The sequence below is a fragment of the Canis aureus genome, chromosome X (assembly GCF_053574225.1).
Source record: "Canis aureus isolate CA01 chromosome X, VMU_Caureus_v.1.0, whole genome shotgun sequence".
Lineage (NCBI taxonomy): Eukaryota > Metazoa > Chordata > Mammalia > Carnivora > Canidae > Canis > Canis aureus.
Genome location: NC_135649.1, coordinates 90320266 through 90348081, shown reverse-complemented (window position 1 = coordinate 90348081; position 27816 = coordinate 90320266). Strand labels below are relative to the sequence as shown.

Sequence of the window (27816 nt, the reverse complement as noted above, 5' to 3'; positions counted from 1 at the left end):
GTAGATCAGGGAAAAGTAATACACACAATGATTCTTAATTTATGCAAAGCATTTTACAAAATCTCACAGCTTATCCTTATGGAAAATGTGGACAAAAGTGGGTTGGTTCGTAGTATAGTTTGCTGAACCGTAGCTGATTGAATAACCATATGTCCTTGTGGATTTGAATCCCACTTTTGGTACCCATTCCGGTATCATTCAGGGTAGGCCTCACTGCAACAAACACCCCCAAGTCTCACTGGCTCAAGCAACAAAATTGCTTGTTCACATCAGAGCACAGTGTAATCAGCAGGAGGGGCTTTGCCCCTCACCCCTACCCCCATGCCAGAGTCATCTGAACACGTGGATCCTTCTGTCTTATGATGCTGCCATCTTTAATTTCTGGCCTCCAAGGCTTCCGGGGAAGGGGAAGACAGGAGAATCTTGTGTGGGAGAATTTTGCAAGCCAGGACTAGAAATGGGATGTCTCATCTCCACCCACATTCCACTGGCCAGAATTCAGTCACATGGGACCATCTGACAGCAAGGGGCTGGGAGATGGGATTTAGTCCTATAGCCCGGAAAAAGAGGATAAGGTGGATGCCTGCCGGTGAGGGCTAGCAGCGTCTTCCACAGGTATGGATATGCATTGAGGCCAGTCTTCAGGAAAGCCTCTGGTGATGAGCCAAACTCCATCTCATGCCCGGCCCTAAGCGACATTACTTTTTCCAGTGACGTGGGTGAAGACCTAGAAGGAACCTTATTACCCTTTGGCACGTAACTCTCTCAGGTGACCTTATGCAAAGGCAGCTCGCTGAGGGTGTCCAGGAAGAGAGAACCATGTGGCCAGATCTCACGCTGACTGGATTATTGCTTGAATAAAAGCATTCGACACATCTGTGGGGGCTGGTTATCACATAGACCATCTTGTCTCCCACAGGCAGCAGGGGTTCACGGATCTCCACTCGATGCCGTCTTATTCGTGACTCAACCACTCTCCCGGACTCGAATGTCCTTCCCCTTCCTCTCCCCCCACCAGGCGAACAGTTCTCTAGCCCGCTCTAATACTCTAGCACATCTAATTTGTTCAGGGAAGGCTTGTGATCCCTGCTTACTCAGAGGGTGAGCTTTTCACGCCAGATCCCCTTAGAGGCATTTGGGCAGTATGGGACTTGGCTGACTCTGGACAGGAAATCAGGCTTGTTTAGCAAGTTTCCAGGTAAAACAGAACTGGAAATAAAAGCTATTATGATGGATGAAAAACTAAGCCTCGAAAAGATTTCACTGGACGGGAGTGAGGAGCTGAAGTCGAGAAAATTAAACTATATCTGTCAGGGACCCAGCGGGAACAAAGCACATACTCAGAAGGTTTAATTGAAGACAGCGTAACCAAGGGGCTCCTTACAGACGTGGAGGAAGGGCTAAGGGAGCTCATACTGAATGGTGACGCCCCCAGGGGCCAGCAAGAGCAAGATGCTGGGACCACTCCTGGGCCTGGGCTGTAGACTGCATATTGGTGTCCCCCCAAAATGCATGATATTAGGAAGCGGGGCTCCCAGGAAGTGATCCATCAGGCCAGGAGAGTGGAACCCTCATGAACGGGGTTAGTGCCCTGATAAAAAGACACAAGGGAGCTTGCTCTCTCATGCTGTGCTCTCTACCGTGTGAGGATACGAGAAGACAGCCATCTGCAGACCAGGAAGCCGGCCTCACCAGACACGAGATCTGCCAACGCCCTGATCCTGGCCTTCCCAGCCTCCACCACCGTGAGAAATAAATGCCCGCTGCTTAACCAGCCCAGATCGACTAAGACAGCCTCAAAGGGCAAGGAGAATGAGTGGTTTGCCACAGTTCAGCATGGCAACCATGGCAGAAGGGCCACAGGACACAACAGCTGTGTCCATAGGTAGAAGAATGCGGCCACTGCCAATAATGTGACCTGGAAGAGAGACTTGGGGGTGCGATAAATACCTAAGCTCACCCCCTTCCCCACTCTAAGCTCCCACGGGTGCCTCCAATTGGCCATAACTAACAGGGAGCCAGAGGACCAGGGAGCCCAGTGACGACATTGATAGAGGTCAGCCTCCTGCAAAAACAGAACAGAGCAAAGATCAAAGAATGGATATGGCGGGGGAGGAGAATAACTAGCACAAAGAGGAACAGAAATACATGTACAGTGTTGCATTCAGTTTAGAAAGTCAGTTGGATAAAAATGAGATGGGACATATTGCAATGTGAAATGAGACCCGTTTCACGTAGAAAAGTTTCAGAAGCGTGACTAGCTCTCTGTTCTGTGAGAAACAACTGTGGATGCATTAAGAGGAGCAGGGGGTCTCATTCAGGGGAAGTTATGGGAGGGGAAATGTGCCCACTGCTCTCTGCTTGGATCAGACCATTTGGGGTTCTGAGCTAGGATGAGTCTTACACTTTAGGGGGAACATTTACAAACCTGTTTTCAGAGAGGCACCCAACATGCTGAGGGGTCTGAAAATCAAGTCTAATGGGGAAAGGCTGAAGAGGATGGGGAGCAACACTTTGGCTGAAGAGAAGATGCCTTAAGGAAAAGACTATAACTTTCTTCAAGTATTGGAAGGGCAGAAGGAGGACTCCATTTCGAGACAGGCCCTCCAACCGTCAATGCCCCGAGATCATATGCACCACTTCTATGAGCTCCCACAGTTTACTGATTTTTCACAGACTTTTCCCACCCAAATTGTCCATTCACTAGTCTGCCTTTCCTACTGAGGACAGATACCTTTTCATCATTACACCCCAGTACCTACTGCTTGGCTCCTGAGTGGTGCTCTGAGTCTTTGTTCAACGAATGAAAGTGCTCCAATGGGAGCCGGACGATACCCTGCAGGAATGTGGAGAAGGGAATACATGTGGGGAGGATCCCTTCCAGCATGAAAGCCCACGACTTAGACATGTCTGGACAGTTATGGGCTTTCTCGAAACCTCAGCTCTCTCGCTGCCTCTCAGGGTGCTTTGGAGCCTCCAGGGGCTAGCATATTTGTAAAGAGCTCAGGACTTGACAGGTGCTCTGAAAATGGCTGTTGCTGTTATCATTCTTTGAACAACTCAGGCTGGTGTCATTGTCTTAGGACAGATTCCTCAGAAGCAGAGCCTGAGACAAGGGTTCATGTCAGGTGCCTTCTTAGTGAATGTTCTCAGTAAAACCCCGGAGGGAATTAAGGAAGTGAGACGTGGGACTAGAGAAAGAGTCAAACAAAGGTGTGATGTCAGGTGAAGTCCCCTGGAGGCTAACTTTGGGGACAGGAAGGGTCACACTTCATCCCCACCAGGAGCACGGGAGCTGGAGGACTTACCTCACCCTCACACACACCCATCAGTTCCTGGGCAAGGGGTGTCCTAGGGGGACAGATTCTCTGGAACTTTTGCTTTCCTTGCCCACAGGGGCCTAGAGAAGCTGCTGAGAGCAGGTTGGGCTCCTGTGGGGCAGTACTCCCTGAACTGATTTTTCTGAAGCCATTTCTTTCTTTTTCTCATCCTACATGTGCGAGGGGATGATACCTCTGGATCCAGTCCCATCCCTACCCCTCTGATTACATGTGACACACTCCTCTGGACCCTGGGGCAGGGCTGGTGGTCCTGGGAAAAAGCAAGAAATCATCAGGACACTGCCACCCCCACTAGCTGAGGTTCTTTAAGATGGTTTCTGAATTTAGGAGGCCACACAGCTTTTGCTCTGGAGCCCCCTACTTTGGTGAGAGGGGAAGAAAAAAACCAGCATTCCCAGAATTCAGGCAACCTGCACCCCAAGGAACATTGATCCAGACCCTTGAGCTGCCTCCAGCAATCTCAGGGCCCTGAAAGATGTGTGTTATGGACTAAACGTGTGTGCCCCCAGAACTGGTACTTTGAAACCCTGACCTCCAACATGATGGTATTTGGAGATGGGGCCTTGGGGAGGTCATTAGGTTTAGATGAGGTCATGAGGGTGGAGCCCCCATGATGGGATCAGTGTCCTTATAAGATGAGACACTGGTGTTCTCTCTCCCAGTCCTGTGAGGACACAGGAAGAAGGTGGCCATCTGCAGGATGAGATTAACCCTCATCAGATCCCGGTTCTACCAGCAACTTGGTGTTGGACTTCCAGCCTCCAGAACCGTGAGAAATAAATTTCTGTTGTATAAGCCACCCAGTGCGTGGCATTTTGTTACCAGTCCAAGCAAACTAAGACAATGTGTAAAGTGGGAAGAATGCCTCCTGCTTTCAGGGGGGCTCAGGATTTCTGAGGTGCCATGCACTGAGGTCACTTGATACCCCACAGGTATCTAAAATTTCACCTTCCACTTCCTTTCCCACGTGTGGTTGGAGCAGGAATCCCCAACAGCCACACAGACTTTATAATCTACCTTCCCTTGTACTTAACACCCAAAAAGCGCTTAGGACAGCACCTGGCCCACAGTGAGGCCTGCCAATAGTGTGACCTGGGAGAGAGACTTGGGGGTGCTGCTGGAAGAGAGACTTGGTGGTGGTGGTGTGCTGCTGCCACCAGGGACGTGTGGGCCAGGAGTACTCAACCATCGGCGGACACCAGAACCCCCCGCAGGGCTGGTTCCAGCTTTCGGTGCTGGGCCCCACCCCCTAGAGCATCTGATGCAGCAAGTCCAGGGCCAGGCCCCCAGATTGGCTTTTCCAGCAAGGTCCCACGTGATGTTCATGCTGTTGTCCCCAGGAAGGACAGTCTGAGGCTCTGTGAAGCCAGGGTGACTGGAGCCCTGTGGGTGAGCCGGAGTGCCCGCCAGAGGTGGAACATGAGTCTGAAGATGTCCACGGGGGCCAGATCATGCAGTGCAACTGCCCCACATTTGGTGTTCAGTCCGAAAGTGATAGGAAGCCGTTGGAGGTTTATAAGTACGTCAGCGCTATGGCTATATTTGTATGGCTCTCGCTGCTTTGCAAAGAAGGGTATGAGTGGATACCAGGAAGCCAGTTACACAGCCCCAGGCTTACAAATGCCCTGATGAGTTTTTTTTTGTCCACTCCCTGGTTCTGTCACCAAGCAAGTTGACTAGGTCCCATATCCCTACCCTTTGCCCGCAGAGGCAAAAGCTTTTGTTGCCGTGGTTGGCTCTAGGGTGCAGGTTTTTCTCAGGGGCTAGGCTTACAGAGAAGGCATGGCCTCTCTCCTTAAAGGGTCTCATTTTGTGCTGTGCCATTTGGCATCTGTCCCAAAAAGTAGCAAATTGAAGCCCAGAGGCTGTGAAATGTAGGCTTTTGAAAACATGAAAACCACTGCAAAAATCAGTACAAGTTGACATTCAGAGTTGATTTCTAAAAATGGAGTGTTTGGGGAGGGATGAAAGTCAGTGATTCTAATGCTGGGGGATGGGGATCACTTCCACGTGTTCCAGACCACATGTGGGAGGATATTGGGCATAGCATAATGGTTATGAATGGGAAATCTGGAGTCAGTGTTCCTGGGTTCAGATCCAGGCTCTACCCCTTACTCACAGTGTCCCCTGGGGAAACAGCCCTGTCTCTGCCTCGGGTTTTCCTATCTGCAAAACCAGGGTCCTCTTGTACAACCAGGCGGAAGCTGCCTTCCAAGGACCTTGCCTGAGATCATGCCTTCACCTGCGTCCTCTCCTTCCTTTTCCTGTAACCACCCCCTTCACAGTCTCCTGGAGCACTTCCTTCATAAATTTCTTTTTCTTAAAGACTTTATTTATTTATTTGAGAGAGAGAGACAGAGAGAGACAGAGAGAGCACAAACTGGGAGGAGAGGGAGAAGCAGGCTCTCCACTGTGCAGAGAGCCCGACATGGGGCTTGATCACGGGACCCCCGGATCATGATCTGAGCTGAAGGCATACACTTAACTGTCTGAGCCACCCCGATGCCCCCCTTCATAAACTTCTTACATGTGAATCCTCATTTCATGGTTTGTTAAGGAGTGGGGGTGCTATGCGTGTAACCTCACCCAAAACAATTAACTTTTTAGAAAGGGGAACCAGGATGAGAATTACCAGGCCATCCAGTCTGGATCAAGGGGGGTCATGTGTGCATTACATGGGTAGACACCAGTGCTCTCAGGTTACATAACTACAGGAGGCAGGAGGAAAGAATCCAGTCCCCACAGCAGAGAAATGGGCAGCGCAGCTCCGGGAGGCGTTGCCTCTGGGCAGGCTCATACAGGTGCCTGTCTCTGACCTGCTTAGAGAACTGACTCCTCACTGCCTGGCTGGGGGCGGGGTGGTGTGGCTGGGGGGTGCAGGGTGGGAGGCAGGAGGGTCTGAGTGAGCTGCCTAGAAAAAGAGAACACAGCGCTGGGTCGGCTGGTTCCACAGTCTGCTCAGGACCCCCTCTCAGGCTGTGCGCTGCCACCGGGTCTGAGACAGACCGAGAAAAAGCGAGAGAGATGGAGAAATGGAAGGAAAGAAAAACAGGCAAGGAGACTGGCAGAGAGGCAGAGAGACAGAGAGGAATGGTGGGAGGGATGAGGAGAGCCAGACAGGGATGGGGTAATAAGACAGGGAAAGAAAGACAGCAAGAGAAAGACAGAAGGGATTAGAAACAGGGAGACAGGGGATCCCTGGGTGGCTCAGTGGTTTAGCGCCGCCTTCAGTCCAGGGCATGATCCTTGGGTCCTGGGATCGAGTCCCACAGTGGGCTCCCTGCATGGAGCCTGCTTCTCCCTCTGCCTGTGTCTCTGCCTCTCTCTCTCTCTCTCTCTCTCTGTCTCTCATGAATAAATAAATAAAATCTTAAAAAAAAAGAAACAGGGAGAGAGAGAGAGAGAGAGAGAAGTAGGAGATACAGAGAGAGAGACCAGAAGTAGGAATCACAGAGGGAGAGAGACGGAGTGAGATAGAGATGGAGAGACACACAGAGGCCAAGCACTGTGAGCACACACAGATGGAAGCAGAGTAACCCAGAGACAAAAGGAAGAACAGAAAGAACTAGAAAAGCAGACAGAAGAGGGGAGCCAGCCACCAAGGAGATAACCAGAAGGCCACAGAAGGACACCCAGAAATGCTCTCAAGGGCTCAGGAGGGGTGTGAACAGCCCCAGGGCTGGGTGTGGTGACTGCTCCCAGCCTCCCCCCGCCCCTGACCCCTGGCCAAGGGACAAGAGGACTCCGTTGTGGCTCCCTTGGAATCAAAGGGGAGGGTCCCAACATCCACGAAAATCCGTCAGGGCCCGAAGGACAGACTCCGCCAGGGGCTCAGAGGCCCCCACGGGCAGTGCCCCACGAGGCACAGAAGTGCAGGGCGCGCAACCTCCCGCTAGTAAAGGCCTCCTTAGCACTGGGGTGAGCGGCGGAGAGAGGCCAGTGGGCCGGCCAATTGTCAGGGAGCTTGTTTTCCCAGGAGCCGTGGCTGTTCAGATGTGCCATGAGCAATTGCCACTCTGCGCGCCTTCCCCTGGCAAATTATTCCGTTGGAGTTTCTTCCGGCATTCGGAGCTGCGCTGCTGTAAATGCCAGAAATCATGTACATGAAGCCCAGAGTGACGGCAGGCTTATGGATGGATTTACCTTCAGACAGAGGCCGCTGAGGCGCCCGGCGTGGGGGGCAGCACTTTATGGATGTCGCTCTCTGCTTGCCGAGGCCTTAAGCGGTCAACTTGGCCATGTAACCAATTTCTCATGTAGGCCTGGCTGTGGGCCACAAGGTCCCAGGCAGGGGTTTGGGATGTTGCCCCTCTATCCACATCCCCCCCTCCCTGAGACCTTGGCCTCTCCTCATCAGGAGATGGCCTGCCCCGGGTGCTGGTAGCAGGGGGCCACACTGGAAGAGTGACACCAAGCCAATTCGGGCAAATGCCACATTCCAGGGCCTGCCATCCCTCCTCAGAGCTCTTTCCCCAGTGCCCCTTTGCAAGGGTGGCAGCCATTGTCAAGGCTGACTCCTCATTCACAGCCCAGCCCCCACTCTTTTGCCCCCTCCCTGTTCCAGAGCTGGGCCCGGGCTCTCCATAGGGCAGCGTGAGCTCAGCCACTGTTTGGCCTCTCTGATCTGTGAGGCTTGGGTCACGGGTTTTGCTGTCCTATCACTTGGCTCATCCAGCCTCTTGGGACCCCTCCCCTCACTGCCTTCCTCCAGCCTTGACCTCCCAGGGCTCCTGCTCTAGGCAAGTCTCCATTCAGTACCCAGTTAGCATTGCTGGGTAGTCCTTTTGGGCAGCCAGGTGGCGGAGGTGTAATTATTGGGGACACAGCCTGGGTCAAGAGACCCCTGTAGGGCTCTCACACTGCCCTGGAGCCCCTGCCATATCCCATCTGTGGCATATTGTATTTTCTGAGAATGACTCTAATTGGAGACTTGGACATTCCTTCAGTGGAGAAGTGAGGTCTATGTTCCCTTACCTTAATAACCATGGTGGAGATGACCCTGTATGACTTCTGAGACTAGGTCATAAAAAACAATATGGGGACACCTGGGTGGCTCAGCGGTTGGGCGCCTGCCTTCGGCTCAGGTTGTGATCCTGGGATTCGGGATCAAGTCCAGCATCGGGCTCCCTGTGAGGATCCTGCTTCTCCCTCTGCCTGTGTCTCTGCCTCTCTCTCTCTCTCTGTGTCTCTCATGAACAAATAAATAAATAAATCTTTTAAAAAAAAAAAAAACAATACTTCTGTTGGGCTCAACAGGACACTTGGGCCCCAAGTGCCAAGCCACCTGTGTCTCGCTAGCCTGAGGCTGCCATACTGGAAGGAAGGCCCAACCAGCCCATGCTAAATGACCATGCGGAGAGGCCCCAGACTACAGGCAAAGAGAGAAATGCCTGCTCAGCCCCCTGTTATCGGGTGTTAGTTCCCTTCCAGCTGCGGCCACATCAGAGACCTTGGGCACAACCACCCGGCTGAGCCCTTCCTGAGGTCCTCACCCACAGAAACCCTCAGAGATCATAAAATAGCTAGGTTTATTGTAGCCCACTAAGTTTCTGTGTCCACAAAACCGGTTTTCCAAGGTCAATGAGTCTAAATACAATAAAAATAGAAGACATACAGTAATTACCAAGACAAGATTAAATGACCCAATCTTTCTTTGATCTTCGAAAGGCATTCAGAGAGCTGTGGAGCATGGCATATGAAGTGTCCACTCTCTCTGCCCATTGGAGGGCTGTCTAGGTTGTGGTGGCTCCCAGATCCTACCTGGATTTATACACTGTCGATTTATATGCTTCACCCCTGGGAACTAATGAACAAGCAAATGACAAAAAGGCAAGAATCGCTCTGGAAAGTAATGCCAAAGGCCCACATATAATCCATTCAGCATTTCTAGATGTTCTCTCTGGTGCCAAGAACTATGTCTTCTACCAACTGCAGGGCTTTTGGTAACTAGTAATCTGGGACATGGGGTATCCTTTTTTTTTTTTTTTAACATGTGGAGTAGATTTCCCCAGGATCTGGTGCTCTGCGATACAGCCTTTCCAGAACTCCACTCCTACATGGGGCTTAGCTTTACATTTTCTTCTGCAAGGCAATTACAGACCCTGTAGTCGAGTGGGTATGATTAGGGCTGCCACTTTCGGCATAAATTACACGAAGCAAGTGACCTAGCTCCTCTGTACCTTGGTTTGCCCCTCTGTAAAGTAGGAAAAATAGTGACTTTCCCCATCAGGCACCATCAGGGTTAATGAGTTCATACATGTAAAGAACTCAGAACAGGACCTGCACAGAGTAAGTGCTTTATTATTATTATTATTATTATTATTATTATTATTATTTGCATCATTTGGGGATTGTAGGTTACTGGCACTAACAGATTCTGTTCAATTCATTCGCAGTGACATAACTACCAGCTGAGAAACTTAGCATTGCTTACACTATCCCCCTCTTCGATGTCAAGCTCTCCCCCTAACGTGTGCGTGCACACACATGCATGCGCGTATGTGCACCTACCCACACTCAGTAATCAGTGCTGGCTTGCCACAGGCCACACCATGGTAAAGTAGTAGAGCAGGAAGAAACAAGCCGCTTTATCTTCCTCTCCAGGCACAAGCACGTGCGCAGAAGACGGATGCAGAGCATCTGCCTCCATCAGCAGAGGAAACCAGGTCGCGCCTGGCTCGGCAGCCTCCGGAGAAGCAGGGCAGAGGCTGCCTCCAGGGGCTGGACCTCCAGAGTCCTGAGGTCGCCGCTACTTTTCTCCTAATGGGAAGCCCAGTCCCCTGGCTTCCAAAGCCCCCTCCCTCATCCGGCTGTTGTGTCTGCTGCACGCTTTCTGCACACACTGTCTAAAGGGATGACGTGCTGCCTGGGGGGCAGAGGGGCAGGGAATGGAGCGTGCCACAGTGATGAAAGACAGACGGGCCTTTCCCTCTAGAAGCAAGAAAGCCTCCGCTCGGATTCCTGTCTCGTGGCAGATCTGACCCCAAGGTGGCTCTGCTGGACCAAGGCTCTCCCCAGAGAGGTAATCCTGCAGAGCTGAGTAGCCCACAACCAGCAGAAAAGGCCCCAGCCTCTCACCCCGGAGGACTTCCATGGAGGGCCGCACCAGGCCCTGGCCATTTTTGCAAAAAGAGCTTAATGGCACAGAAGGGAAAAGTTTCAGAAATAAAGGAATCAATCTCATTTTGAGGGTACATTGAGCAAAAGGAAAACAAACACTTCAGGACCGAAGGATCTGGCTTCTACTTGTACAGTCAGTCAACAAATATTTATAGAGTGGCAACTACATGGGAGGTGCTGCAATTGGCTTGGGGCCCCTGTCCCGACAGAGTTCAAGGTCTTTCCCCTTCCAGTAGGCAACTTAGTGGAAAGCCTCACCTCACAGCCCTCCAACGCCGGGAAAGAAACCACACCAGGGCCCCCGCCCCTGAGCTCTGAAATCTAGCCAGCGCTGGGCCAAGGCTGAGCCACGCCTCCCACCTGCGGGCTCCAGCCACTGACCCTGTGACACTTGGCACTAAGGTGGCCGTGTTCCTGCAAGAAACGGGACTTCTCTGATTGCTGACTGATTTGAGGACATTCAGTCAGCCTTGTTGAACCTTCCAGAGACCTCAGGACAGTCCAGGCTTCTGTCCACCTCACTGCCCTCTCTCTCAGGTCAGAGGGCATCACTGGCTCTCAGCGGCTCTTGCCCAGTTCTTCCCTGTTTCTTGCCCAGAAATGTCCCCCAATAAAATCCTTGTACATTTTATCCTCTCTGGCACCTGCTTCTTAGAGGACCAGGACTACCCCAGAAGCATTACCATGTCCTCCTCCCCTTCCTCCACCCTCTGCTCAGCCCTCCCAGATGGACCGTTCTGCCTCTAGCCAATATGGACCCCTTGCAGACACCCAAATTGGCTCATTCCTTAGGAGTCTCTTTAGAATGTGGCATCTCCCTGGTAAGTTCTAAGTTCCGCAAGAACTTAGGACATCCTTAAGGCTCCTGACTTTGGTGGTCCTGAGAGGTGTTGCCGACCCATGGCAGGTAGGTCCTTGCCACTAAGTTCCTACATCATATTCAAGATGCCTCTCTGATTTATTAATATAAGCCACAGTAACCGTTGCACGATGAGCCCACAGCACAACAATGAGCTTTTTGCATGCATTACCTCATTTAGTGCCTCCCTCCGCATCCCCCGCCCCCACCCAGAGAACGCCCCTTCTTCGAAGACAGCTCCATGACTTACTCTCACTCAGCAGTGCCGCCTCCTCTGTGAATCCAGACCAAGACATCTGTAGGCAGAACACAGAGATCTGATCTTATAAAGTGTGAGCATTTTGCACGAGACAACCGATACTCGGGTTGAGCGATTCCGGGCACATGGCTTAGTAACAAAGTCCAGCTTGGCCCAGGCTAACGGATGATATAGTCCACGCCTCTGTTTGATCCTGTCCTGCTTTATGTACCCCAGCCACTTCTTTCATCTGTGCGCCTTGGCTTCTCAATGCCCCAAAACAAGGCCTCTGGGCTCACACGCAGGACACACCCCAGGCCTTTTCTGACCCTCTGAACTTGATCTGTTCCCCCCCAACACACACATTCACAAATGTTCTCGAACTCAGCCCGAAAAACAGCCCTACATACAAAACAGAAAGCCCAGAAAGCCGTGGGCTGGCCGGCCGGCGGGAACCTCACACAAGGTACTTGGCATCTGTGAGCCTCGCTTCCCTCGGCTCTAAAACAGGATCATTGTGAGGACTAAAAGAGAGAATGAGTTTGAAGATTGCAGTGCACCCTTACTACTTAAAGTGTGGTCCTCGGACAGGCAGGGGCAGCGTCCGCAGAGCCTCAGACCCCACCCAGATGTGCTTAGTCAGAACCGCTGGGCTCGTGGCACCCTTTTCCTCCCAGGGGATGCGTGTGCATACTGAGGTGGGCAGGCTTGCTCTCCAGCTGTAGACGTTCACCATTCTTCTCCCTTCCTGGTGAGTACCCCAAGGAGGGAGCTCTGAGCCCATCCCTCTGCCTTTGCCCAAGCCTCCTGGCTCCTTAGGGCAATCCTCGTCTTTCTCCCCCCTCCTATTCCCCTCCCCAGCCCCTTCCTTGTGGAGCCCTCCTCTCCATTCTGTTCCATGGCTTCCTCTCCTTTGGTCAATGGCACAGTCGGCACTCCCCAAACCCACGGTTTCTACTGCCTCAGCAAACTAGGGAGCACAGGAGGACACTTGGCCATATACACGTGCTGGGAGGGGGCCACTCATCACAGCTTCATGGCCTACAAGGCATAGAGGGAGGCCCAGAAATGCACAAAGGGGCCCAGCCAGGGATAAAACCCAGGGCCAGCTGATGCATCCATTCACCCCGGATTCCAGGCCCCACTGGGTGGTGAATTGCCCCCATTCCGTGTGCCTGATGTGTAATATCTTTTCTGTAATTATGGTGATGCCGTCTGTGTATATGTGAAATGACTATAGCAGTTAATTATTTGTGGGTAAACAAGGGATGCCTCTTGGCCCCAGGAGAGCCTGAAAGACACCCGCTTAAAGAACCACAAGATCAAAGAGAAAGGGAGGGGGCAAGTAGGAAGAAAAGTCATTCTTCCCCTGGGAGCTTCTGGGAGGGAGGGAGGGAGGGAGGGAGGGAAGGAGGGAGGGAGCTGATTTGGCCTTTAAGTGGCCTTATAGCAAGAGCTAGCTATCCTTGCGGATCTAAACCGAGGGGGAGAGATGAGGGATGAGGGGTGATCGCCAAAGACTGGCAGGAGTGCCCCCAAATGCCAGACAGTCCACACACAGCCTCTGCCCTCCCTGGGGCTCCAAACTGCTCCGGATAGTTTTGTGGAGGGTGGGGAGCCACACATCCAGAGCCTGCTAGATGTTGCAAAGATCCATCTTCCTCTTTTCCCCGAAATATAAAATCCTGTTTTGCACTGGATATGTGCCCATCTACCCCAGTAAAGACTATACGTCCCAGCCTCGGCTTGCAGCCATGCGTGGCCATGTGACCAAGTCTGGCCGATGGGATCCAAGCAGAAGCAACTTCTGGAATGTGATCCGGAAAAAAAAGAAAAAGAGAGAGAGAGAGCATGTCCCTCTTTGCTCTCTCCTCCTTCTTGCATGCTAGGAAAGAGATACAATGGGGAGCTTGAGCAGCCATCTTGAACCACGAGGTAACTCTGGGTCCAAAAGCCATGTTGTGCCAGCAACAACATCAAAGGATCCTGAGTTACTCCCACTTAGTCCTCACGCCAGCCATCTTACCAGCCTGGGACTTCCAACCTCTAGACTTGTATGTGAGAAATCGACTTCTGGCATATTTAGGTCACTGGTCACTGTTATTTTGGAAGTTTTGTTATCCACACACTACCAAAATCAGACGAGAAACATAGGTAACATGGTGTCTTAAATCAAGTTCTCCAGGAAGCAGACTTTGAGATGGACATTTGCATGGAAGGGTGCCTGGGTGGCTCAGTCACTGAAGCTCCAGACTCTTGGTTTCGGCTCAGGTCATGACCTCTGGGTCATGGGATTGAGTCTAGAGTGGGACTCTGCATTCAGTGTGGAGTCTGCTGGAAGATTCTTGCCCTCTGCTCCTCCTCCCACTCGGACACTCTCTCTCTCAAATAAATAAATGTTTTAAAAAAAGAAATTTGGATGGAGGAAGGTTGTGGTCTCAAGATCAACACTTGCATGCACACGAGGGGAAAAGATTGAGCAGGGGAAAAGCTGACTGGCAGTGTGGTCACAACAGCAGCCTTGGTGGATCCCACAGTGACGTCAGGAGTAGAGGGGGCCCTTCAGACTTCAGAACTGAAACAAGAGGGATGAGCCTTTGGACCCTTCCAGGCTTTGGTTTTCTTATCTTTAAAGTAAGTGTGTTACTGATCTTGCTTTTGTACTGAGGATAAGAAAAAAAAAAATATGTGTGCAGGGCCAAACTCACAGGTGAACAACCGTGAGACTTGAAGAAGACTTGGAGAAGACTTGAGAAGTTTGTCCATGTCCTCTGGGGGCCCATGTCTATGTCTCAACCAACTGACAACCGGGGAAGTGTCACTTCTCCAGAAACTTCTCTAACACTGTCACCTTCTCCAGCTGGGACAACACAATCTCCTGTGCTTAATACCATCAGGGCTCTTACCACATTGGACATGGATGCTCTCTTGGGGCTCTGAGCTCTGAGATCACTTCTGTATCTCCAGCTTCCAAGCCCAATGCCAGGCGAGCAGAAGATGCCCGATGTACAACTGTTCAATCCATGAGCTTCACTGAGGAGGCCCAAATCCTGGTCATGCCAAGAAGACAAAGACTATTTCCCTGAAGCCAGGAGATTTACTTATTGCCTCCCAAGCCCCAGTGTTCTCATCCATATCATGAGAATAATAATAACAACAAATGACAAAAATGTTGAAATGATCTCTTAATTTAAAAACTGCAGACCACGATGTAGATGTTGTGGTATTGGGCAGGGAGTGCAGGAGGCTTTCATCAGTTGAGTCTAAGGGACTCTGAGGGATTGTTTTCAGCGTGTACAGTCTGGCTACAGAGTTCTGCAAATTAGGCAGCCACCAAAGTGTAGAACCAGGGACAATTGGCCACCTCCCAAGGGTAGCCCTACCACCAGCCTCTCTTGCCTAGAAATGCAACTTGTTCAGCCACCCAGGCCACCGAGTGAAGGCTCTCCAGTGGGGCAGGGCCCTGGAAGTACAGATTCAAAGGGGCAGCTAAGACAGGGCAGTTAGATTGGACATCAGGGATCGGGGCCTCTTCGCACCCCACCCCTGATGACAAGGAGGCCCTGGGCATAATGCACACAGGACTAGGGGAAGGCCAAGCTCTCTCAGGGGATGGTCCAGTCCTAAGCTGGGCTCTCTGGCTGTTCCACAGCATGCTCAGGTGAGGGGCCCAGCATAAATCCAGGACAGTTGAGATACACTTACCTGTACCAGTCTGGTGGGAAAAGGAATTCTCATCCCAAGTAGGAGGAAATCAAAGCTCCCTGGAGGAACTGGAAAAACAGTGATAAAGCAGTAGCACATGTAAGAGGTGGTAGGGCAGGGCAGTTAGGAACAAGCATTCTGGAGCAAGCCAGCCAAGAGTCAAATCTTGCCTCTACAACTCATTAACTATGTTTACCTGGGTGGTGTTCTATGACTTTTCCCTGCCTCAGTTTCCTGAGCAGCAGAACGGGGACAGGCATCATTCCCATCTCAGATGATAGTAAGGACCAAGCTGGCATAGGTAAAGCACTTAGGGCCTGGCCTGTAGCAACCATTCCCGGAAGGCTGGGAACTGTAAGGTGGCTGTGGCGGGAGGTCATCTGCCATTTTGTCAGTAATGATCACCTACGGGCCACGCTGGTGGCACATGACAGACAGGTGCCACCGGCCTCCAGCACCCACGATGCTGAATCGTGGCCCAGTGAAGGGTAATAGAAGCAAGGGTCTAGAGTTCTCAACAGAGAGGGGTTTCTCAGGGCTGAGGCAAACAGGACTCTTGCTTCTAAGGCAGAGAAATGCCGCTCAAACTGGCTCAATACAAAAAAAAAAAAAAAAGATTGGCTCAGGAAGCCAACATGTTAAAAAGTACTTGGCTTCAGGCGTGGCTGATTCCAGGCACTTATCCCAAGTGATGACAAGATGTCCATGAGCAGTTTAAGACTTACATTTTATTAGTAGAGTAATCATGATTTAGAGTGGGTGCCTTGTCCCCACTTTTGTTCCAGAAAAATCCCCAGGGCTGCTGCTGCCTGGCTGCAATTGGCCAGTTTGGGCCATGGTCCACCCCAGGACCCTGGGAGCATGGCTGTCTTCACTTAAACCATGGGGGCTGAGGAGAAGATGGAAGGTGGATAGTGGCCGCTCGTCAGAATATCAGATCTCCCCTCAGAAGATCTCCCCTCAGAAGGCTTCGCTAGACAGGTGAGACCTGACTGCCCCCCCACCCCTCCTACTCTTGTCGTTGAAATACTAACCAGCATTTGTTCAAAGCCACAAATTGCAAGGGCCTGGCACCCACACCATTTACTGTCAACTCACTGGAATCAATTCTAGGCCCAGGGGGATGAGGAAGGATCTGGGCCCCTGGCAGGAGGTAGAATCTTCTAGCAGCTGTGTGTAGGAGGGCTCAAAGGTCAAGAGCCCAGTGGGGGTGGAGGGCATTGTTCTCAGCCTGAGGGGATGGGGCCCATTCCTGTCTCTTTCCAGTTCAACAGTAGAGTCCCAGGGTGGCCAGGCGGGGGGGACGAGGAGAGGGAGGGACAGAGGACTTGTACAAGGACCTGCTCCAGCAGGCTTTGAGGGACAGGTGGGCGACGCAAACAGGATTCTAAAGTGTGGGCTGACTGAATAGTGACACATGTCGCTGACACCAATGGGGAACCCTGTTGGAGGAAAGAGGGTGATTTGGTTTGATTCATTTGAATCAATAGCGCTACAAGAGCACCCAGGTGAAGGTGACAGCAGGCTGAGGACGGAGCTGTGCATTTCAGGGTCCCAAAGTCACCATGTGGCACTCAGTGACCTGCTGCTGGGGGATTGCTGGAGCAGAGGGGGCAGAGGGGAGGCCGAGAAGCAAGCCTTGGGAGATGCCCACATTTAGGGGATCGGGCAAGGGTGTGCTTCGCAGGTGACAGTGGGAGCTTGGCAGAAGTAATGCCAGCGGCAGCAGAGCCCAGCACGGCCAGGGTAGGGCCACTCGTGGGAGGGCCTAGTGGTGCAGAGTGAATGCCTTCCCAGCCCCAGCCATCCCGGGTCCTTGGAACGAGGCAGCTGCTGGGCTTCCTGCTCTCACGACCACTGGGAGGACCATGGCTCAAATGACTGCAATGAGGACATCTGAGATCAACAGAATCCGTACAGGCCTGGAGGAGGGGGCAGAAAGGGGTTTCATCAATGCTTTAGTGATAATGAGAGCAAGGGAGAAAAGGAGGGCACATAATGAAGGGAGAAACGGGAGGAAGAGAGGAGCTGTGGCGCTTCTATACACACATACACACACACATTCATATACCACATACACACACCCATACAAACATGCACACACACACACTCATACAGAGACGCACGCCCCATACACACAGCCATACAAACAGGTGCACGCATTCTGGCGCGTGCGCGTACACACACACACACACAGGCTTGAGAAGGTAGAGAAATGATTTCTATTCTCAGAGAATTCCTTGGAGAATCCTCCCCAGACGCCATCTTCTCCTGAAACAAGGCTCTCCCACACGGGTGTGCGTGCACACGCTCGCAGTCACACAGAGGTCCACGTGTCACTGGTGGGAGAATGACAGGGCGGTGCGCGGGGAACGGGAAGAGGCCGGCTGGGAGGGGGGGAGGGGGGCCCACCGTGTGTCGAGGCCTGGGCCCGGGCGGCTGTGAGTGTGGGTAGACGGGCGCTCCGTCCTCCCTGCTGGCAGGCCTGGGCAGGCGCCGTCCCCAGATGTCAGCGCTAATGCCTTGATAAACAGGGAGCTTGCTGGAATGTGGCTGTTAATTGGGGAAAGAGCCGCAGCCTTTAGCTCGGGGAGCAGTGGTTAATGACGGGCCCGCTGGGGAAGCCGCACACTGTTGCCACTGTTCGCGTTCTGTCCTCTCCGCGCTTTAAACAGCAGTTTATCTCCAATTGAAAACACTTTCCTGGGAATAATTATTTCTTGGAAGCTACAGGAGTGCTCTCAGATTCCACAGCCTGCTGTCGGGTCGACCTTCCAGAGGCCAGGGGGCAGCTGCCTTTGGGGGTAGGGGACAGCTTTGCTTCTGCTCTTCCCTCTCCCCTCCTCCCGTCTCTTGCCCGAGTCCCCACGGTACAGCCACTGTGGGCATGTTGGAAGGGGCTCTGGGACTAATTTGGGGCTGAGTGGGAGGCCCACTGAGTCAAGGGGGGCCTCCGAAGGATGATGCCTCTAGTGTTGTCAAAACCCACCTGGAAGGGGATCCCTGGGTGGCTCAGCAGTTTAGTGCCTGCCTTTGGCACAGGGCGTGATCCTGGAGACCCGGGATCGAGTCCCACGTCGGGCTCCCGGTGCATGGAGCCTGCTTCTCCCTCCGCCTGTGTCTCTGCCTCTCTCTGTCTCTGTGTGTCTATCATAAAATAAATAAATAAATCTTTAAAAAAAAAAAAAAACCCACCTGGAAGCCTCGGGGTGTCTGTGTTGGCCTCCCCACTTAGGCGTGCCCTGGTCTGCCGGGAGGCAGAGCGTCAGGGTAAAAGGGCCTGTGGTGGCCAAGAGACCCGTCCCGTCCTCAGAAGCCGTTTCCAAAACGGGGAGCGTGCAGCAGGCGGCCCGGCAGAGCGAGGTCCGCGGACGGCGCCCCTGGGCCAGAGCGGGCCTCGCCGTGCACAGCCGGGTCCAGGAGCAGCGCCCCGGGAGGTGACGTGGGACAGGGGTGGCAACCTGTGCCAACAGCTACCCCGCGCGTGCGTCCTCCCGGGGTCAGCCCAGGCCAGACGGCGGCGGGGCCTGGGCCTGGAAACCTGGCAGCGGGCGGCGCTCTCCTTGAACGCCCAGGGCAGGGACACAGACGCTCAACTCACCGCGCTGGCCACGGGCCAGCCCCCCGCTTGGCAGTTACACGCCGTCTCCCTCCGCCTCTCCCCGTCGCCCCATCACCTCCCTGTCAGGCGGCTTTACTGCCGCTCGCCTCTTCCTGTCAGCAAATGTTTGTGTGTGGCGTTGCCGGGCGACAGCTGAACGGGCCTGCGTGTTCCCGGCCCCGGGGCCCCTGGCGGAGCCTCCCCTCTGAGGCCTTTGTGGGTCTTTAAGTGTCAGCCCAGCGTGAGCCGCGGCTCCCAGAAGCCGAGGCCCGGCTCCGGGAGAAAGGGCTGCTCCGGCCAGATGGGCTGAGGATCCCTGCAAGGTGGAGCCAGGCCTTTCTCATGCTCCCAGCTCCTCGGGGAACTGTTCTCTTAGTCCCCTTCACGGGCACATCTGAGGAGACTGGATTCCTTTCGCCAAATGCCGATAAAGACAGGAGCCACCACTCCACCCCTAAGTGAGGTCACGTGTGGCCCCCTGCCCGTGGGAATCTGGACGGCAGGATGGACCACCACGCATTCTGCAAACACCTCGTGTTGAGGGAGACACGCGGAGGGTTCGAGGCCAACTTAGCTTCCGAGGCCGCCTCTGCCCACCACCCCCTGTGTGGCCTCGGCCTTCGCACACCGCCTCTCTGGGCCTCCGCTTGCTTATCCGCACGTGGGGTGGTCCCAATAAGCCCTACCTACTTTGTTCAGAACCAGTGGGGCTTCTTTCTCACTGTGTGTCCTGAGAAGCCACCGTGGGAATGCCAGAGTGGGACAGAACTCTCTATACAAATAGGGAAAATGCAGGGAGATCTGTGAGCCAGGGTATTCAGAAGGAAACAGCACGAAAAAGGAAACCATATAATGCAAAATGTTTCTCTGCGTTGGGGGTGGGGCCTGAGAGACTGGCACCTAATGGGAGAAAATGCTGGGGAAAGGCCGGGTGCTGTGAAGCAACAGAGAGAACTAGAGCGACAACAAAGGCAATTTAACGGTACAGCTTCCAGACAGACAGGACTGCTGGAATGGGTGTCAGTGCCGTGCCCACGTCCACTCGCCCCTGTGCACGAAGGTGGCCAGTGAACACCAGGGCTCATCTTCTGGCCACAGGAGCCCCCTGGCCCATGTACAAAGGCAGCTGGAAGTGCCAGGGACTTAATGCCCTCAAAAGCAGCTCTGACCGGTGATGGTCAGGCAGTAGATAGATAAATGCCCCAGCTCCCTCATTCTCGAGTGGCTACCTTAAAAGTATGTTTCACACTATCTTCCAGAGATCCCCAACAGGATTCAGCCTCCGATGCCCCAAGGGTAACTGACTCAATACTCTAGCCATCATTGGCCTCTCCCTCATCCCTGCCTCACTTCCCCACTCCCCTACATGTGCTCCCGGTGATCATCTTACAAATAAACTACTTACAACCAAACCCTTGTCTCAGGATCTCCTTCTAGGGACACAAATCAAAACAAATAGTGAGGCTTCAGGTCTGGCTAGTTCTAGGTACTTAAGCAATAGCCTCAGGAATGCATTCTTCTCCAGCTCTCAGCTCAGCTTTTCTGCTTACCCCCATCCCTGAGGAGGATAAGACATATTCAAAGTGTTTACAGAAAGACGAATATAAATCTATTTCAGCCCTGGGGTAGAGACAGGGCATCCTCCAGAACAAGACCTGGAAAGGGAAGACAGCCAGCCAGGAAGGAGACAGAAATGAAGGGTTAGGCAGAGGGCTAGGGTGGCCAGATTCTCCCTCCAACACCTGGCTTGAGGAAACACACCAGGCCCCTGTAAGGCACCGGGCAGGGGGCAGGAGCATTTGAACTCATAAAGAGCTAGTTATAGGAGGGCAACATAATCATAGCCTAGGGACAGTTGTGAAAATGCAGTGTGCCTGTGTGTGTTTAATGGGAGCAGAAGATGCCCTGCGAGCTGGCACATGCTCCCTGAAGAATGCAGATTCGGAGCAGGTCCGAGCCAGCCTACCGACATGGAGCAAACACACTGAAAGAGAACACGATGCAACATCCAAGATATTTTAAGGGAAATGCCTGTGTATCTAACAAAATTTTAAATGTCCTTACCTTTTGAACCAGAAACTCTACCCCTACGAGCCTTTCTTCCAGAAATACCCATGCTCACACCCCAAAATATATGCACGAGGAGCTCTATCACAGCCTCACGTGTCACCTTGAAAAATCAACAGCCCCATGATTATCCAATAACAGGACTGTAATAGGGAAATGGTTAAGGAAATCATGGCATATCCATACTGTGGCATGCTCAACACTTAATAAACAGCAAAAGGTGTTTCTCAATTGTCATAGTTTCGGTTCTTACAGAAATCTACCCTGAGACAAGCATTAGAGGGCAAGTTATTTTTTCAGGAGGCAGCAGAAACATGGGAGAGGCGTTTGTTAAGTGGGAGGTAGAGAAAGTAGGGAAGGGAGCAGGGCAGGGAAGGCAGGCAAGAGGAGGTGTGCTCTCCGGGGGTGTTTGGGCGGTGGGTTAAACATTGAACCCTTGATTTCAGCTCAGGCCGTGATCTCAGGGTCATGAAATCGAGCCCCATGTCCGGCTCCACGCTCAGCAAGGAGCCTACTTGAGATTCTCTCGGGCCTTCTGCGGCTCCCGACTCCCTCCCCACCTGCGTGCAAGCACATGCTCACTCTCTCTCTCTCTAAAATAAATAAATTTTTTTTTTAAGAAGATGTGCTCTGGATCTCAAGCTGGTTACCCCTATGGACAACTGGAGCTCATTCCTGCAGCGGGGTCTCAAGGAAATGCCTCCAAGCTATCGCCCAAGAGCAGGGTTGCTGGCAGGACTATTCACCAACTCCTGAGAGTCCTTGGTTGAGGGCTGCTTCCTGAGCTGTTAATTCCCTGGCGCTTCCAGCCTTCCCTGCTTTTGGCATTGGAGACAGCCCTCGAGCCCAAGGACGTGGACGCTGGCAGCTAGACGGCACACCTGCAAGTAGGAAGTTCCAGGGATACAGCAGGGCACCAACAGCCTCTGCCAAACGTTTAAGTGTTGCTGTGCGGTTTTTCCCAGATACGCTGTTTATGTGGGGGTGGTGCAGGGAGGCTCTGCAAAGAGTGATTGTGCTTTTATTATTAAAATGTGGGGGCACCTGGGTGGCTCAGTCAGTTAAGCAGCTGCCTTCAGCTCAGGTCATGATCCCGGGGTCCCAGGATCAAGCTCTGCATTGGGCTCCCTGCTCAGTGGGGAGTCTGCTTCTCCCTCTCCCTCTATGCTCTCTCTCGCTCGCTCTCTCATAAATAAATAAATAAATAAATAAATAAATAAACAAACAAACAAATTAAAAAAATGTGTGTGCCCACATGCATTTCAGGATACACTCTACACGTGTAGAAAAGAAAAGAAAAAGGCAATAGGCAATACAGACACAGAGCCAGGACGAGGAGCAGACACGGGGGTCCCCTACTTCCATAGCCTAAAATTTTCCACACAAGTTTTACCTTTTTAATTAACAATAATTACAGTTAGGATTATTCTTTGCCAGGAAGGGGAAAATTTTTTAGAAAGTGGAACGCATCATCTCCAAGAGGAGAAGGAGATAAAAGTCCCTAACCTGTCCTGGACCCCTCAGGCCCGATGAGTCTCTGGATTGAGAAGTTCTTGTGCATTAGGATGGTAAGACGTGCAGAAAGCAGGTCTTCTGAAACATCCCCTGGCGGGTAATCAGACACATTAATATCGCCGTGCCAGAACATATGAAGAGTCATACAAAGTGGAATAAATAATGACTATAAAAAGCCTCCCAGCAGTTCAAACCAGGTTTTGCTGCCAAATGCCTTTGTGCCAAACTTAACACAAAATCTTCGGATTTCTGTGGCAGAGAGGCGATTATGCAGATGGGTAGTAAGAAAGGGACAGTTTCTAACACCAGAGGTGAGGGTGATGGGGTTGAGCAGACGGGATGACTAAGACCTCACAAGATAATACAGCCGTGGGTCCTTCTGTGCAGCTGCCACCCCGAGTGCCTCTGGGGGCCCCTGCTTCCTGACCAAGTACCTACTGCCACCTTAGCACGCCTCTTGGTGTCACAGCCTAAACACTATGGATACATGAGTCCTCTAGGGATCTGGTGACAAGGCAGGTTCCAATTCAGTGTGTCTGGGATGGGGCCCAAACATCTGTTTCTTTCTTTCTTTCTTTCTTTCTTTCTTTCTTTCTTTCTTTCTTTCTTTCTTTCTTTCAATACCTCATGGAAGGAGTTCACTTTTTTTTTAGATTTTATTTATTTATTCATGAGAGACACAGAGAGAGGCAGAGACATAGGCAGAGGCAGAAGCAGGCTCCTCATGGGGAGCCCAATGCGGGACTTGATCCCAGGACCCCAGGATCATGACCTGAGCCAAAGGAAGATGCTCAACCCCTGAACCACCCAGATGCCTGCATCTGCGTTTCTAGCACATTCCCAGATGGGGCTGATGTCACTGGTCTGAAGACCTCACTTTGAGCATCTCCATCATAAAGTCAGTCTGATTGAACCAGGGTGGGTCTCCATGCCCCTTGCACACATCAGTCATGGTGGCCACAAAGAGCATGTCAAATCGTATAAGTTGTCAAGTTCCTTTGATTGGTGCTGGCAGGGAGAACGTGACCAGGCAGGGCAGTGGAGATAGGAGGGGATAGGCACCCTCCCAGGGAAACCGTGCTCCTTTAGGAACACAAAGAAGCCTTGAGAGATAGGGAGGCCAGAACCAGCAAGGAAACAGTCTGTGTAAGAGAAGAGGAGGACCAGTTAGCTGGCCAGGTGTGCCTAATGCTATTTTTTTAAATTTTTTTAAAGATTTATATTTTTATTTATCTATGATAGAGAGAGAGAGGCAGAGACACAGGAGGAGGGAGAAGCAGGCTCCACGCTGGGAGCCCGATGCGGGACTCGATCCCGGGACTCCAGGATCATGCCCTGGGCCAAAGGCAGGGGCTAAACCGCTGAGCCACCCAGGGATCCCGCCTAATGCTATTTTATGACCTGGTGCCAGGAGGTTTGGGCTATGCAGGTGATTGGGTGCTGCTGAGTTCTGATCAAGCTCAGCAGGAAAGTTCAAGTTTGGTCACTCCTCTACCCTACCCTGGATACCGCAACCTTGTCTCCTAGCTCTCCTCCTGCCTGGATACAGTAGACAGGGAAAGGGAAGTGTTACCCCAAAATACCAGGCAGAGCAGAGGCCCGAGGCATAGGTGCCATTCAGAAGAATCTGGGCGACCTGAGAAAACCTGCTGCCACAATGGTGGCAGAGGCGAGACTCACGGTTACTTCTGGGCCTGAGTGTCAGTAGAATACAGGCAAGGGGGACCCTTCTGGGTGGGAGTAGGGGGCCCGAAAATGTTCTCTAACTGGATCTGAGTGGTGGTTACATGGAAGCAAGATGTAAAGAGTCATTGAGCCTCACGTTGCAAATGTGTGAACTTGACCGTGTGATCGTCACACCATAGTTAAAATTAGGAAAAGGTGAAAATGAACCTCGGCCCTGGGATGAAACAGAGGAGCCAGTCCTGGGCCCTCTCAGAGCTTTGCCCAAGAGGCTGCTGGGCCACAGGGGATGACAAACAGCCTCGGAGGCCATAGGAGGGGAATATGTGCCTTTACCCAAGCTGAACTGATGACCTGACGCAACTCCACATCAGGTATGATAATTCAGCAAATAAGACATATGCAAAGATGTCTCATGATTTCACCATCACATAATGTGTTTGTGAAAGACCTCATTTGGCAAAGATCCCAACATCCATTCTGCTCCCCCTCCTTAGTCAGAAAATTTATTAGAATATCAACATGCCCAGCTTTTCCTGAGCCACCCGAGCAGGTAGGTGTGTTCTGTACCCAGAAGTATGGCTAATTTCAGACCAACGAGATGTCAGCAGGAGTGAGTGAGACTACTGGAAGGCCTCCTTGAAGAGAAAGATCATTCCTTCTTCTCCTTTACCCCCATATTGTGGCCTGCAGATGTGACGGGTGAAGCTCTAGCAGCCTTCTAAGACCCTGAGGATGAGGGAGGTTGTCTGAGGGTGGTAGGCATCGGTGAGCTAGAAGAAGCCTCGGTCTCTGATGATTTCATCAAGGGTCTTAAACTGCCTGTTGAACCTGAGAGAACTTTCTATCTTGGTTAAACCCACTGTTATTTTTGGATTCTTTTTTGCTGTCATACACACCCCAGACATGGTCCCTTTGCCTGTGTGTAACGGTACCCCAAATCTCTCACAGAGTAGTGCTCAACGGTCCCATGCTGCCTGCGTGCCCTGGATTGTGGGGCAGAGAGGAAGAGCATGAGGGAAATGTACACCAATGAAGAAGTGGAATGGAAAGGCGGGGAATCGAGAGTGGTAGATGACAAAAATGACTACAGAGGATTTCCCTCCTGATATCCTTGTGCCTACAAAGTGACTTCATAGCTCCTCCCAACAAGGATTAGAGGCTATTTCCCTACCCCTTCATCTGGATTAGCCACGTGGCTTACTTTGGCCAATGACATAGGAATACGAGAGACCCAGGCAAGGGTCTGAGAAACACTGAAGCATTGGGACTTGCCCTCCTGTTGCTGTTGGAACCCTATGATGGCCATGTGAACAAGCCCTGGCTAGCCTGGCAGTGGGTGAGAGAAGCCCCTGTCAACATACCAGCCTGCTGGGTGTATGAACAAGCCCAGTGGAAACCTAGAGCTCAGCCCAGACCAGAAGAAGCATCTGGCCAAGCCACAGACTAATGAGAAATAATAAATGGTCCTTGTTTGAGGTCACTAAATCTTGGGGTATTTTGTTAGACAGTGACAGCTCAATGATATAGAGTTTGAGGCCCTTGCATGGCGATATTCCCACCACCTTAGCCAGGGGTGATGGCAGGTGATACACATCTGGAAAATACAAGACCTCCCAGCCCCGTCTTACCCCCAGGATTCCTCCCCTTGCCCTTGACTGCTCCCATCTCTCAGCTAGGCACTTACCTCCTCCAGGAGCACAGAGACCAGTCCTGGCTGACCTCTCCATTCCCAGAGTGGGAATAGCAGGTGGCCACAGGAGGACCGCCACAGAAGCATCGCTTTCCTAGGGCAGAAGGAAATCTCAGCTCTGGGAGCCGAGAAAGGAGTGGGGGTGGAGAAAGACGCAGCCCTTGGGGCTAGTTTATGCCTTTAAAACATGCGGACGTACAGAGAGAACGAACGAGTCTTTTCTATTATAAAAGATGTGCTTAGCATATTTATGTAATAGTTTCACCACGTGCACTGAATCAAGTTACTGCATTAAAGGAAGGAGGTTTTCCTCGCTGGTTTTGACAGACTTTGGTATCTCCACAGCCTTTACGCAGGTGGTCTTCATACACAAAGGAACCCTGGTGGCTGGTGGGGGGGGGGGCGGGGGAGGACCAGGGGTGGGGGAAGTGGTCCACAAACCACACCCGGCTTCTAGCTCCACTTTGACGGCTTCTTGTATGTTGTTCCTATGAAATGCACATGCAGGGATGTGTTTTCTGCATGGAGCCCCATGTAGGCACTGAGGGGTGGCCCCAGAAAGATGGGGTGCTAGAAAAAAACTGGTTTCCGGAGGAGCTGAGGCCAAAGGATCTGAGATGCGGGGCTCAGTCAGCAGAAAAGACCAACCTGGCTGACATGTTTAGCCTTGTCCCCCCTTCTCCCCCACAAAATCCCTTCCAGTTTTCCTCCCTCTTTTACCACTTCTTCCACTTTCCTTTTCTCCTCTCTTGCAATCTCTTCCCCCTTAACTTTTTCTATCTTAATTGGCCATAACTTGGAAGCGAAATTCTTTTTATTATCTACTATATTTATTGAATACAGTTTTATGTTCCTTGCTCTTAATTTTTAAAGTGGATGAGCTGAACACTTTATGGTTTTCTTTCAAAAAATTTTATATCACGGCGGTAGTCATTAGGGCTGTTCACAAATATTCCGGTTCTCCTTTTGGGCACGCGGCTGGACCGCAAGGTCCTCCCACTACTTCCAATTTGGCCGTGTGACTTGTTTGGGCCAATTAACTCCAGCACTCCTGGGTGGAGGAGTGACTGCCAGTGAGCTCTGGAGCCACCTGGTTTTCCTGCCTCCATGGCAACTTAGGGGGAGATGAAGACTTTCTCAGTCCCGATGTGTGAGTGACTGCTGTGGGACATATTCCGGTCGGCCTGTTCTGGGTTCAGATTGTGAGTACAGACTAAACTCTTTAAAAAAATATTTTATTTATTTATTCATGAGAGACACAGAGAGAAAGGCAGAGACACAGGCAGAGGGAGAAGCAGGCTCCCCACGGGGAGCCCAATGCAGGACTCGATCCCCGGACCTGCCCTGAAGGCAGACACTCAACCACTGAGCCACCCAGGTGCCCCCAGCTCCTTTATAGTAAGCCACTGAAGTTGTTACCAAGGCATGCTCTTACCTATGCTGACTGATGAAACCATTTTACTACAAATCCTCTTCTTTGAGTCTCTTCTCTAATAACAAAGCATTTACTGTGAAGGTAAGATCATTAATTGTGCCATTGGTTTCTCTGTCTTTTGAGAGGGGGGACATCGGGATGCCTCTGAGAATCTGGAGAAACAATGAGCTCGCTTGTCCCCAGAAAAGTACACGTGCCAAGTACTTAACCATCACCGCTCCCGCTGGGCATCCTCAGTCTGCGATGCCGACTGGGGTGAAGTCTTCCTTCCTCCTTGTCCACGCTGCTGCCTGCTGTCCTGAAACCACTGCAGGCCCAGGAGTCTGCTGGTTCTAGCAGCGTCCTCATGACAAGAAACCATGCATCATTTCAACCGCCGGAGCCATGGCAATCATTGGAATATGGCTAACTAGGTTTCCACAGACGTTCCCTATGGTGGGAATGAACATCAACAGGCAGCAGAGAGGGATCTGGGCACTTCTGGGGCTGCACTCCAGAAACTATCCCCACTGCCCCTGTGAAGGTAGAACTGAAAATAAAGGGTAGCAAGGGAGTGGGGA

The 27816-nt window shown here is 51.9% G+C and overlaps 1 long non-coding RNA gene across 3 annotated transcripts in view; it reads right to left on the bottom strand.

The window, feature by feature from the left end:
* LOC144307827 (uncharacterized) overlaps nt 1–26001 on the bottom strand; it is a 38126-nt gene extending 12125 nt beyond the window's left edge. The window contains exons 1-4 of one of the 3 annotated variants that reach the window (XR_013374527.1): nt 25816–26001; nt 18252–18409; nt 15263–15330; nt 11570–11615 (exon numbers count right to left, since the gene is read on the bottom strand). This is a non-coding gene — a long non-coding RNA (uncharacterized LOC144307827). Of the gene's footprint in view, nt 1–11569; nt 11616–15262; nt 15331–18251; nt 18835–18863; nt 19170–25815 lie in introns of those variants that run through there. The other 2 variants (XR_013374526.1, XR_013374525.1) reach the window with 2 other exon arrangements.
* Between the last annotated feature and the right edge of the window lie 1815 nt (nt 26002–27816).